This window comes from Lactuca serriola, chromosome 6 (assembly GCF_051521515.1).
Source record: "Lactuca serriola cultivar US96UC23 chromosome 6, Lser_US96UC23_V15, whole genome shotgun sequence".
NCBI lineage: Eukaryota > Viridiplantae > Streptophyta > Magnoliopsida > Asterales > Asteraceae > Lactuca > Lactuca serriola.
The window spans coordinates 135556712-135571949 of record NC_136413.1 but is presented as its reverse complement, the minus strand read 5'-3'; the positions used below and the strand labels follow the sequence as shown (position 1 = coordinate 135571949).

General features: G+C 37.6%; 1 pseudogene; it reads right to left on the bottom strand.

The window, feature by feature from the left end:
* Positions 1 to 3843: 3843 nt before the first annotated feature.
* LOC145060185 (lysophospholipid acyltransferase LPEAT1-like) lies at positions 3844 to 5989 on the bottom strand (annotated as a pseudogene).
* Positions 5990 to 15238: the final 9249 nt, after the last annotated feature.

The window sequence follows — 15238 nt, the reverse complement described above, 5'->3', positions numbered from 1 at the left end:
TGCCCCTAACACAACACATATCTATTTTTAAAAAAATGACCTTCTAGTATTTTTTAAAGCAAATTCATCCATTTAATTTTCATAATTAATATTTTCAGTCAAAATCAAATCCAAAGTGTGTAATCTCTTTAAAGTCAAGATAGATTGGAAATAAGTTTTTAAAAGTTTTACTTTTGACACACATCTTTCCGTCGATGCAACTGTAACAAGAATAGGCAACAATATTTTATATGTTAAATAAATAAAAAAACTAGATAAATGTTTATCCTTTATAAGAAATTTAGTATTGTGTTAGTTGTATTACGTTCAATTGAGATTTTTTTTGGTAACAATTCTAATTTGTTAAATAAATCATCATCATTAATGTCTCAGATATGACTATTTTGTAATCTTTTTCCAAAAAATTTACAACTTGACTTTAGTTCATTAGTATTCAGTGGCTTCTATTTTTCTGTTGTAAATAATTATTGAGGTGAATATTCATTTACTCGTTGAGATGACTCTACTTCTTTCCAATCAAAATGTTTTTTTCTTAAAAAAAAAATTATTCTTAGGAATAGAATTTGTATTTGTTTTGGATGTAGATACTTTAAAACTCCTTAAATTATTGATAACCCCAAACAAAAGAGTTTAATATTTTTTTTTTGTTGATTCAAAGGTTATATTGTGTATGATAATTTTTCGTGGCTAAATGTTTTTTTTTTTTTTTTATAATAAGCGGGTGTTTGACTTGTCTTTTTGAGAGACAAAAGTCCTTTTTGAAAAAGATAAAAGGTAAAAGATGTTTGGTAAAATCATTTTAAAAGCTACTTTTTGATTTTGGCTATAAGGAAAACTGACTTTTTGAAAAGTTAAGAAATCCTGACTTCATGTAACTTTTCCAAAAAAAGACTTTTGCCTCTCAAAAAGACAAGCCAAACACCCCCTAAATCACACAAATGTTTTTATGAAACATATACCATAGTTATAGATTTTAGGTCTGGCAATCGTGTCGTGTTCGGGTTGGCATGTCACGGGTTGGCGGACCAAAATATGTCAACCAAAACACGACCCATTTAAATATACAGGTCACGGGTTGACGGGTTTGGAACATAAACCCATATATAACCCGTCAACCCATTTATTTATACGGGTTCGTGGGTCAGATTTGGATTTGTGGGTCATATTCCATAAATAAAATTGACAATTAAGAATGAATAAATTCTTGATGGTTGATGCAAACATATCCAAATTTTGGATATTTAAGTCTTAAACATCCAAATGAAAATTAAAAATATTTATAGAAACATTTTACAGACTTAGCCTTACAGGTTACCACTTACGACCTTAGGTCATCCACCATGAGTTAAAATGTCAAAACAATCAAAATGGTCTATGAATCAATGGTATATATATTATATAATACTTATTAAATATTAATACTTGATACATAAATACAATGAAAAATAAAATATTTTTTTTATTAAAAATATAAACAGGTTGGCGGGTCAACCCATTTATTTTTTGAGAAACTCATATATTACATGTTTAATAAATGGGTTGGGGGTTGACGGGTTGAAAAACTCAACCCAAACCCATTTATTAAAGACACCTTCATAGGTAATTCAATTTTTTATTTAAAAAAATATATATTTTTATTGTTATATCTTGTTTTCCGGTATCTAATTATTTTGTCCACGAAATATCAAAATAAAAATAAATTTGCAACTCATTTAAAACAAGTCTATAACACACTGACACACTGTCACACTACACCTAAAGTTGCCATTTTCAACTAGTTTTTATCATAATTCAAAAATGCATGTAGCTTCTATATACTTCTGTGTATTTTCTTTTATCATTAATCAAATATGTAGACGTGTGGAATGGGAGTGTTATCTTTGTCACGAGGCAGTACACGTCACTGTAAATTATTAGAAAATAATAAATAACCTCTTATCCCTACACGGCTACACGGCTACACAATTATTTATTGACAAAAATGATAAATGACCAAAAATGATAGATGAAGTGTCCTTTAGTTTTATATTAATATATAACATTTAACGCTTATATTAGTTATAGTTATATTTGATCAAAGAATATTCAATATACATTTATATTTGTGTAGCTTCAACAATTACATTGTCTTTATCTATTTTGTAATATAAATAGTTCCCCAAAAGATAAGGGTGAACAACTTGACAAAAGATTTAATTAGTAGTTAATTAGGATTTTACCCGGCGGCAGTGATCTATTCGAGAAGTAGTAGAAAATAAGCTATTATATTTTGAACAAAAACTTAGGAAAACTTAAGTTGACAAATCACAATAGTTAAGAGTCAAAGTCTTGCCAAGCAGAGATAACCAAAACTGTATTACATGCAAAATGTATATGAATATAAGTAAGTAAGATTCAAATAATTAAAAAATATATTATATTATATGTGATGTTGCTCATACGTAGGAAACGTACATAAAAATAAGCACTGGGACGTAAAATAATTACAAAGAAATATAGACGAACTCGAATTTATACCGAAATATACATAAAAAACAAATAATTTTTTTAAATTAACGAACTAAAGTCTTACATTTACGTCGAAACGTTGATCACCTCTAATTTATACCGATATATGTGAAAGGTTAGAAAATTAGATGAATGGTAACTGTAGGTAAATCAGATCATATACATTACGATGGATAAAACAAAGTTAAGAAAATAGAATGGGTGAAATTGATATTTTGTAAAGTTTTAGTACATGAGTGAATATAACATTTTAAAAAGTAAAATGTTGAAAATGTCATTTTATAAAGTATAAGGATGATAGCAAACTTAGTAGGAGGGCTTAAATTGCAAAAAAGTTAAAATTTAACGGCGTTGGTGATTAAAGAAAAGAGAATGGACAACTATAAATAAAGAGTGAAAATGATAGGGGTGAAATGAAATATAAGAAAAATATAAGGGAGAAAAATCAAAAGAACAGCCAACCGATATATGTTTTTAGAAGATATATTATGTTAGGGATAATACTTAAAATGATAATATATTTTTTTGATTTGTACATATTTGGTCACTGAGTTTTCTTTGTCCACATTTACCCCTTCAACTTGTTAAACTGTATACATTCAGTCCTTATGACCGGCTACTCCAGGTTAGCCGGTAAAAATGACTTAATAGGGTAATATATTTCTATCTTTATACATATTTAGTCCTTAATATTTTTGTACACATTTAGTCCTTAATATTCTTTTTGTTGTAAAATAAGTCATTTTTGTTTTTGTATTCATTCAGTACTTATGAATGATTTCTTTAGGTTTTTCTCACATCTTATGTTGGAGAATCATTAATGCGGTGTTTAGGGCTTTTGATGCTTATGTCCATCGTGATCTCGACTACTTGGTTGCTTAGGTCATGTGTTTTGAACATCATAACTTCTTCACATGATCTCACATATTAATGATCTTTATATATCCATGTGTTCGTAGTTTAGTGTACTACAACTTTCGTTTAAATTACTCCGGTTAATAGTAATACTAGGTTAAAACCCGTGTGATATACGGATTGCCAAATTAAAATAGCAAAACTAATACATAATAAGTGGTTTGCAATAAAAAAAAAACAACAATATTCAAATCCATTTGCTGGAAGGAATCAAAAAATGTTTCCGGGAGGAATGAAAACTTGATCATGAAGGAATTGTAATCCGTCATTGGTAGGATATGGAACGAAATTCAATAATAAAATGTAAACAATTTTTTAATATAACTTAGTGATTGTAGTGTTTTTTCAATCTGTACAACTAAAACAATGTGAACTACGTTATGGTGGGTTTTGGAGGAAAGGTTGTACTGAATCAATCAATCAATCGTCTTTCTCATGCAAAACAGTTAGCCTACCATTGAGAGTCGCATGATATACTCGTTTCTCTGCCAAACCAATATCTGACATTATTAAATTACCCTGCACAACCAACATAACAATAATAATAAATATTGTTATTATTATTATTATAAATTGAAAATGAAAATGAAAATGAAAATGAAAATAAAAGAATATACATATACCTCACGAGCCATTAATCTGCGAACATTTTCGGCATATAATTTAGGATTGTCCTTCTCTTCTTGTGAGGGGTAATAAACTGGCAACCGAGTTACCGACATCTTATTTACAAATTGAAATAACAGCAAAATCACATGCCAAACCTGAAAAATGGAATCAACAAATAAATTGGAATTCAATTCCATTCCAATCCCAAACTCCCTTCATCAATAGATTTCAACATTCCATGCATTTTCTCATTGTTAAAACTAATCAAATACACCATTTTAACCCTAGAATTGCAAAAGCAAACTTCTTCTGCTTACAAGGGTATTTTGGTAATTTAATATATAAAAATAATGTATATTGGAAGGATTCCGATGGAATTGAATTTTGTCTAATTGGCAAACAAGTAGGCCATGGAATGGAATCTTGAATTCAATCCAAAACCAAACACACACCCAATTTCAATTCCTTCCAAAACATTTTGCGGACCAAAGCGCCCTTTTAGAAGACAGATCAGCATTTAAGTTTAAACACACACCCCAGATATGGAATCCCATGCAGGGCTAAATCATTCATAAGGATATTTCAAAATAACATGAAAAATAGGGGCTTTTGCCAAAAAATGCACCGGTTTTAAATGGAAGTAGTTGTAAATGGAAGTATATAATCCGCATTTGTAGTTGTCCCTTCTGTATAAACAAAAACAAAGATAAATAAACTAAATTGGATACAGGTGGGTGGGATCAAAAATTAATAATTTGCAGCTAATATACAAATCAAAAAATCCTACACTCTTCAGATATACAGAAGAAATTATACACCTTTTACTTGATATAAATTTGAAAATGAGAAACAATAATGACATATATAAAATAATAACCTGGAAAAAGCATCATCATGGGTGCAAATTTCTTTTCGTGGGCTTCCTAAATTCTCTCGTTCACTACAGCTGTAAGTAACAAAGTTAAAAAAAATTAAATATAAATTACATTTAAGAAAAAGTGTAGAAAAAGAGAGCACATTATAAAGATGGTTTTGTCATATATATATATATATATATATATATATATATATATATATATATATATATATATTGTAACATATATTTATTGGGATTTCATGATGCCCTATAATATTGTAACACATCCATATATATATATATATATATATATATATATATATATATATATATATATATATATATATATATGGATGTGTTACAATATTATAGGGCATCATGAAATCCCAATAAATATACAACAGTCAGCACAGTTGATAAAGAAACATCAAACATTTAAATATACCTGAAACACCCTTTATGTTCGATGATTTTGACTCCCGCTGAACATATACACAACCAAGACACTTGTTGATAAAACAAAAAATTGTAATTATATAGCAATGGATAACATATTTATAAACTATACAAGAATAATACAAGAAGCTAGACAACAAATTCAAAAGTGTCTTTCTGATATATGAAAGTAGATTTGGCTGAATTTTATCTTCATTCACAATTTTTTTTTGGATAAATGTTCTTAAAAGAAATTAGATACTCAAATATTTCCTTTGTTATCAATTAAAAAAATTAAGGAGAATTGCAAACGAAAAATCAGCATTGAATGGATATTTTTTAAGAGATAAGAAATGAAAATTGGGATAAAGAACGAAACGAAACCATTTTTATTTAGAGCCTGTTTTTTTCTTTTAATTTTTTTTCTTCCATTGAAGTGTTTTATGGATGTGATTAAAACCAACCTTATAAGGCCAACCGGAGGAAGCTTGCCCACTGATTCCTAAATATCCAATCCTATTTTTTTTTTCTTCCATTGTTGTTAAGTCGCTAGACAATTCTATCTCTACGATGATTGAGCTTGCCGGAATAATCCATTGAAGTTAGGGTTATTGCCGCATTAATGATTCCTAAACATCCAGTCCTAAAGTCTATAACATCATCCATGTCAGGCTATTGATTTGAAAATTTGAATTGATTGAAAGAAAACAGCGAGAAAAAGAATTAGGGTTTAAGAGAAAATCTACCTTTAAGAATTGGTGATTAAGATTCCTTATTTTTTGCTATGAAATTCTTGATATCTTGCTATCGAATTCGAAACTGATTGTCGATAATTTTGTATATCAATTCAAACATCAATATATTATAGCTGAAGGAGAGGGCATTTGGGAAAATCACTTTGGTATTTTGAGCGGGAAAAATCGATTGGGGAGGGGCTTGGAGAATGACACGTGGCAAAAATCTACTTATTTATTAGATTAGAGGATTTTTTTTACTTACGATCTTAATATCTATACGTTTTTTTATGAATGCATGTATGAATGTTTTTTTTTATAAAACTGTAAGTAAAAATATATTACATTTTAATGGGAGTAATCTTAAAGAAAGTTGTAGTATACTAAAAAAAGAACACATGGATATAAAGATCGTTGAAATTTGATATCGTATGAAGAAGTTACAACATCCAAAACACAAGACCTAAGTCAAACCACAAGACCTACACAACCAAGCAGTCCATATCGCGATGGACATAAGCATCAACAGCCCCAAACACCTCATCAATGATTATCCCATGTAAGATGTCGTGAGAAAAACCTAAAGAAATCGTTCATAAGTACTGAATGAGTATAAAAAACAAAAAAGACTTATTTTGAAACAAAAAAAATATATTAAGGACTAAATGTGTACAAAAAAATTACGGACTAAATGTGTACAAAATGAGAAACATATTACCCTATTAAGTCATTTTTCCTGGCTAACCTGGAGTAATCGGTCATAAAGACTGAATGTGTACAGTTTAACAAGTTAAAGAGGTAAATGTGGACGAAAAAAAACTCGTTAACCAAATATGTATAAATCGAAACATATATTACCCTTTTAAGTCATTATCCCATAATGTTATATGTCTAAAGTCCTTATCAAGTTTTTTAGACGGATCGGGGTATTACACGTCACTCTAAGTTTGAAGAAAAAAATTGTTCTAGAGAAAAACACATCTTCGCCGATCCCATCCCTTTCTTGTCTTCTCCGGTTAGATTTCCACCTCTTCGCCGAAACATGTAGATAAAGTATTTCTCTTTGATTTCTTGCTTTGAACTCGAATCCAAATCAATCACAATTAACCTTTATGATGAAAAACTGAAGATCTACAAAAAGAACTCCTGGGAATTTGTAAAATAACCCGTCAAATGTAGAAAAACACTCCGATGCAAAAAATACTCCAAACCGGTTGCAAAGTATCGATCTTAACCGGATGCAAGAAATCGATTAAACAAAACCATTGATTCAAATCAGGTTAAACAAAATCATTGATTCAAATCGGTGTTGTAAAATCTCGACTAACCCCCAATTAATCTCTAGGAGTTACGCGATCGACTAACCGACGTCTATCAATTAATATTTGTCTAAATAATTAGTGAAGTTGTCGAAGCGGGTGAATTTTTAACACCTTGGAAATTTTTATCTCAATAAAACATATTTAATGAAGTATTAGTGTTGTATAATCGTATTTAATTATTTTGTTATGATATTAGTCGTATTTAATTACTTTGTTATGATATTAAACATATTTTTTTTAAAAACAATTAACTAATTTAGAACTTATAGGGTTCCTGTGGAGTTGCCGACTAATCCTTTACTAGGTTAACTAATCTTTAGTCATTAGTCGATCAACTTAGTACCGTCTAACGACTTTTAGAAACCTATTCCACAACAGATGCAAAATCGCTTAAACATATTATAGTAAAAAACCCTATGACTCAAAATCAAGGGAACATTCATAAACCACAGAAGGCAGCTTCCAAAAACAATCAAATCATACCATAAATTGCAATAACCCTAGAAGCAAAATCTTCCTAATATTTAAATTTTCTTCCGAATTCTTGAAAGGATGCTTCAACAAACCATATTTATCAAGAGTTTTCATCCAATTTTACATGAATATATTATCAATAGACGGAACCTTCTTACTATTGATTAGTTGTTTCAACATATCAGATTTATCAAGAAATATTATGTAACATCTGTCTTTTGAGGTATACTTTATTTTATTTAAAATTGATTTTTAGAGTCGCCATGGCGTGGGGAACGATCGCCACGACGTGGCGAGGCATCTTTGGTCGCAGGATGTGACAATCGTTAATTTATAGTCAAGTCAAAGTCAAATAAAGTCAACAAGTCAAACCGGTCAACTCAATTAACCCTTGTATATTAGGGTTTACCTTATGTTTACTATTGTACAACACACCATCGTAATACAAAGCATTGCTTAGAAGTTTCACATGTTCAGAAAATCCTCACCCACATTAGGGTAAGAGATGGATCTACTCGATAAAAACATTAATATATACCCTTCGAGGGCGTATAAAGCTCATAACAAGGCAAAAAGGGGTTTACAAACCTTGTGTTTCGAAGTTTAAACACTCGCAAAGGTCACAAACTAAGTCTCTCTCTCGATCTCCCTCGCTTTATCTCTCTCTATCCCAAATCTCTCCAAGTATGTGAAATCTCTCCAAGTATGTGAAATCTCTCCTAAATCTCTCCAAGTATGTGAAATCTCTCCCAAATCTCTCTCTGTATGATAAATCTCTCCAAGTATGTGAAATCTCTCCCAAATCTCTCTCTGTATAAGAAATCTCTCCAAGTGTGTGAAATCTCTCCCAAATCTCTCTCTGTATGAGAAATCTCTCTAAGTGTGTGAAATCTCTCTCAAGTTTTTATAGTCATCAGGGTCATCCCGACCCTTAACTTGGTCAAAAATCACTCAAAACGGGAAGAAATCACGAAAGACAGCCTCCTAGAGCCGAGACCCTCTTAGGAGCTGAAATGTAACACCCAGTTTCCCAGGTGTATTGATTTATGTGTATTTCTTTAATTATGTAAGGTGACTCGACGAGTTGGTGCTTAGACTCGTCGAGTCTGGTCGCGGCTGGATGACGTGGTTAATGAGGGGACTCGACGAGTCAAGGAGAGTGACTCGCTAAGTTAGAGTTGACGAAAGAAACCCTAATTTCTCGGGTTTGGGACCTATTTAAAGGCCCTTATGGCCTTCATTTTCGGCTACCAGTCCATAGGGAGGAACCCTAGAGTGCTTGAGCGTCTTGAGAGAGAAAGGAAGCCATTCTTCACCTTTGTGGTGTTGTTTAGCAAGAAGAAGGAGGTCCTAGCCGAGAGGAAGCAAAGGAGATTGCTATTCTATGGATTTGAAGCTAAGATCATCGCATTTGAGGTATTAATTTGGCTCTTCTTCTGTTTTATGAAGAGTATATGGATTTAGGGTTTCTTGTTCCCTTTGTTAGGTTGATTTGATGTGCAAATAGTCCCTTTTCTGGTGATGAGGCTTTGGATCTGGATCCGGATCCATAGAGGTCCAGAGAGCCTTACTCATCAAGCTTTATGAAGAACAATGGTGGTTATGACCTTGGGTTAAGATATTTGGGGCTAAATCATCATCTATGGTTATATAGATGTTGCATGTGCATCAAGATAGAGACTTTACGTGATTATTGAACTTGGGAAGGTTAGATCTAAGGATTAGAGGAATAGATCAGGCCTCAGAAGGTTGTTTGAGGTTGTGCATGAAACGAACTCGCCGAGTCCATGAGCAGACTCGGCGAGTCGGAGCGGGTTGTCCCGTGACTCAGATCAGTGGATGACTCGCCGAGTTGGGTGAGTGACTCAGTGAGTCAGAAAGGATTCAAAGGAGTCGAGTTCACATATGGACTCGACGAGTCTATGCAAGACTCGACGAGTCGGGTCAAAGGTTGATCGTTGACCAGTGTTGACCAGGGTTGACTAGTGTTGACTTAATAGTGTTAGTCAAACTAAGTCAGGAAAGTATTAATTAGACATGTACTTATGATATAGGAGGACGATAGGTCGGGGAATCGAGCACGAGTGATTATCCGACATCAGCGAGGTGAGTCTTCTCACTATGCCATACCCGATGGGGTAATTATGTGTGACCGAAAGGTCTTATGTGTATGTTGTTTATGTGATACATGTTATATATACGTGATATGATATGATATGAGTATGATGATATGGACCGGAAGGTCAACTGGGTATGGGTCGGAAGGTCAACAGAGTTATGGGATGGAAATCCCCTGAAACACTTGGATCGGAAGATCCTATAGAGTTATGGCCTGGAAGGGCGTATGTGTTGTATGTGGTATTTTGGGGAACTCACTAAGCATTTATGCTTACCGTTTGTGTGTTATGTGTTTCAGGTACCAATGATGATCGCGGGAAGGCGCCGACATGATCAGTACATACTTGCAGATGATATATTTTGAGATCTTGGGATATGGATTATGTATTGTGTTTTGTGGAAATATTGGATACATGATTTGGAAATGAAATGTTTTTATAAAAGAAAATTTTAAATGAAAAATTGTTTGAAATTTATCGGTGTAACAATTTGGTATCAGAGCCTTGGTTTGAAGGATTCAGATTCACCTTTGGGCGTATTTGAACTCAAACCGAGGATTTGAGAGAGATTTCCATAAAATAAACATTTTTTCTAAAGAGTAAAAAAATTTGAAAGAACGCAAGGAAGTAGTGTGTATGATCAGCCAACGCCTGAATGGTGATTTCCCTAAATTACCCTTACATTATGTGTTATAAGATATGTTGTAATGTGTGATGCATGCTAGAGTAGACTAGGTATTCATATTAGGACTAGAGTGGCCTGATTTGTGATGCCTTAGCCTAGGAAGATTTCTGTTGCCGTGAGATGTTTTAGAGTGAGTAGGTAGCAGTGAGGTGCTATGATAGTCTACCGAAGGGTAGCTTATGTGTAGTAAGAAATAGAGTACTTGTGACTTGGGATCCTTGCAGGATGACTTGGAATGAATACTAGTGCGGTGTGGAAGGTAGTATTGGGCCTGTACTACTGGAAACACCGGACCAGTGTGCAGTCCAAGTAGAAATCCTTAGGGTACTAGGAATCAAGTAGGGTTGGGTTATCGAGTGCGAGTATACTCGAGCGAGTCCCTGATATTTTTGTTGTATTTCAGAGACATCTTGGTTGGGACGCGCCACAGACCGGGGACTAGCGGGGGAGGAGTGAGTGATGAGGAGCTCCGCCAGATGATTCATGATGAGGTGGCTGCTGCCATCAGGGCTGAGATACCAGAGATGTTCAGGTCTATCAAGACCACACTGATTGAGACTTTTGATGATCGGTATGTTGCTCTTACTGATGCTGCTGTCGCTACAGCCACTGCAGCTGTCGCTGCTGCCAGGCCGGAGGGGGGTGACTCGTTGCTGTACCGGGAGTTCAGCAACACGAAGCCACCCGAGTTTGATGGGACGTAGGATCCGATTGCTGCGATGAGATGGATATCTGACATTGAGGGATGCTTCTACACCTGTTCGTGTCGAGAGCATCTGAGGGTTCGGTTTGCGCTGAACCAGCTTCGCTTGGGAGCGAAGGACTGGTGGAAGTTTGTGACGGCGCATCTGACTTTTGCGGAGATTTTAGCAGTGACCTGCGAGAGGTTCACTGTGATGTTTCGAGACGAGTACGTTCCCCCTGTGGAAAGGGAACGTTTGTCCCAGAAGTTCTTAACCCTCAAGCAGCGGACTGAGTCTGTGACAGTGATTACGAGGATGTTTCATGAGCGGGAGTTGTTTTGCCTTGAGCACATGTCGACCGAGCAGGCACGTATGAGCCGATACCTGAGCATTCTGAGGAGAGACATTCGGGAGTTCGTGGCGAACTAATCATACCAGACATTTGTTGAGCTCCAGGAAAATGCCTAGAAGAGGGAGAATGAGCTGGAGACTCAGGCCAGGGAGGAGGCCGAGTCTCAGAGTAGGGATAGGCGGCCGACAGAGTCTCAGCCGGTAGCCAAGCGGGGAAAGCCCGCCGATTCGAGATCTGGGGGCCAGAAGGGCCGCACTTGTGGGAAGTGCGGCAAGGGGCATGATGGGGTTTTTCGGTCTGGTGCTTGCTACAAGTGTGGCAAGGAGGGGAATATCGCCAAGGATTGCCCCAAGGAGTTTATGGTTTGCTTTCATTGCAACCAGACTGGACACCGAAAGGCCGAGTGTCCATAGTTGAGGAGGACAGCACAAGGGACGCCGCAGGGGTCTGCTCCTGCTACTACACGAGCTATTGAGGGTCGGCCTGTGAAGGCCGAGGCACCGAAGGCGCGAGGGAGAGCTTTTCAGCTGACAGCGGAGGAGGTCCGTGCAGCACCCGACGTTGTGGCTGGTATGTATTCTGTTCTTATTTTATTTATGCTGTAATGAGATGTTGTGTTCATATTATGTTATGCGTAGGTACTTTCCTTGTGAATTCTGTACATGCATTGGTGTTATTTGACTCGGGTGCGAGTCGGTTATTTGTATCATTAGCATTCAGTATCCAGCGAGAGGTGATGAGTCGACCTCTACGTGTTTCGATAGCCGACGAGCGAACAGTGTATGCCACAGATGTGATTCGGGGGTGTGTGCTTGAGATCTTCAGCGTTGGGTTTCCAATAGATCTGGTTCCGATTGCGATGGGGGACGTATGTGTTATTGTGGGCATGGATTGGTTGAGCCGATTTGGGGCGGTGATAGACTGCGAGTAGCAACTGGTGACGATCCGATATCCTAGTGGGGGAGTGCTGATAGTTTATGGTGAGGGAACTCGTTGTGGGTCAGCATTTTGTTCGGCTGCCAGAGCAAGGCAGAGTTTGTAGCTGGGCTGCAAGGGGTTTGTAGCCTATGTGATGGATACACGGGAGGCCGCCGGCAGGCCAAGTCTAGTTGATGATGTCCCGATAGTGCGTGAGTACTCGGATGTATTTCTCGAGGAGTTGCCGGGTGTGCCTCCCGAGAGGCAGGTGGAGTTTCGCATCGATTTGATTCCCTTCGCCGCACCTATCGCTAAGGCATCTTATCGCCTTGCACCACCAAAGATGCTGGAGCTATCCTCACAGCTTCAGGAGCTGTTGGGGAAGGGGATCATTCGGCCGAGTAGCTCACCTTGGGGAGCACCGATCCTTTTTTTCAAGAAGAAGGATGGTTCACACCGGATGTGCATTGATTACCGGGAGTTGAACAAGTTAACGGTCAAGAACCGTTATCCGTTGCCAAGGATTGATGATTTATTTGATCAGTTGCAGGGGGCATCTTGGTTCTCCAAGATAGACTTGAGGTCTGGATATCATCAGATGAGGGTGCGTGATGATGATATCCAGAAGACGACGTTCAGAATGCGTTATAGGCACTATGAGTTCGTGGTGATGCCTTTCGGACTCACCAATGCGCCAGCAACGTTCATGGATCTCATGAACCGAGTGTGCAGGCCGATGCTGGATCGATCTGTGATTGTGTTCATTGATGATATTCTGGTGTATTCTAGATCCCGAAAATAGAATGAGGAGCATTTAAGGGAGGTCCTCGGGGTGTTGAGATCGGAGAGGCTTTATGCCAAATTCTCTAAGTGTGATTTCTGGTTATGGGAGGTCCAGTTCCTGGGGCATCTCGTTAATCAGAACGAGATTTTGGTCGATCCGGCCAAGATTGAGGCGGTGATGAGTTGGGAGGTGCCGAAGTCCGCCTCCAAGATCAGGAGTTTTCTGGGATTGGCGGGTTATTATCAGAGCTTTATCAAGGATTTCTCCAAGATTGCAGTGCCACTCACTAGGTTGACCCGGAAGGGTGTTGCCTTCTCATGGGGTCCAGAGCAGCAGACCTCGTTTGAGACTCTTCGCCAGAAGTTGTGCGAAGCCCCGGTGTTATCCCTTCCAGCGGGAGTTGATGATTTTGTGGTTTACTTCGATGCATCAATATCTGGGTTAGGCGCAGTACTTATGCAGAGGGGGCATGTGTTAGCGTATGCATCGAGGAAGCTGAAGCCTCATGAGGTGAGGTATCCCACTCATGATCTGTAGTTGGGGGCAGTATTGTTCTCCCTTAAGATCTGGCGCCACTATCTGTATGGGGTTCGGTGTACCATATACACGGACCACAAGAGTTTGAAGTATTTGATGGATCAGCCCAACTTGAACATGGGGCAGAGGAGACGGTTGGATGTGGTAAAGGATTATGATTGTGAGATCCTGTAGCACCCGGGCAAGGCGAATGTGGTAGCTGATGCCCTGAGTCGGAGGGCAGAGAGTGCCCCGATCCGAGGTATGTTTATGAGGATGTCTGTGATGACTCCGGTGTTGGATGCCATCCGAGAGGCCCAAGCTGAGGCTGTGAGGCCAGAGAACCGTGAGAAAGAGCGGGTGTTTGGGCAAGTATCTGAGTTTGTGACTGATAGCCGAGGGATTATGACATTTCAGGGTCATATTTAGGTGTCGTTTATTGGTGGGGCACGCAACATCTTGATGGAGGAGGCGCATCGATCGAGGTTCTCGATCCATCCCGGGGCCACCAAGATGTATTTGGATCTGAAGAGAGAATATTGGTGGCCATGCATGAAGAGGGATGTAGCGTGGGTTGTAGAGAGGTGCTTGACCTGTCCTCAGGTTAAGGCTGAGCACCAGCGTCTGCATGGTAAGTTGTAGCCACTCGAGGTTCCCCAGTGGAAGTGGGAACAGATCTCTATGGATTTCATCACCAAGTTACCCAGAACCCCAAGGGGTGTTGATGCGATTTGGGTGATAGTGGATCGAATGACAAAGAGTGCCCAGTTTCTTTCTATCAGTGAGAGCTCTTCTGCGGAGAAGTTGGCAGAGTTGTATGTGAGGGAGGTAGTGTCTCGGCATGGGGTACCGATTTCAATTGTGTCGGATCGGGATGTAAGTTTTACTTCCAGGTTTTGGAAGAAGTTTCATGAGGAGTTGGGTACGAGATTGCATTTCAGCACTGCCCATCACCCTCAGACCGATGGTCAGAGTGAGTGGACTATTCAGACTCTTGAGGACATGCTTCGCGCGTGTGTACTGGATTTTGGAGGGAGTTGGGACACGTATCTGCCTTTGGCTGAGTTTTCCTATAACAACAGACATCATTCGAGCATCGGTATGCCTCCTTTTGAGTTGTTATATGGGAGGAGGTGTCGGACTCCCATTTGCTGGGGAGAAGTAGGGCAGCGGGTGATGGGTAGCACAGCGATAGTACTACAGACCACCGAGCAGATTCAATAGGTCAGACAGAGGTTGATGACAGCCTAGAGCCGTCAGAAGAGTTATGCGGATAAAAGACAGTTAGAGCTCGAGTTTCAGGTGGGTGATTTCATTCTCCTGAATGTCT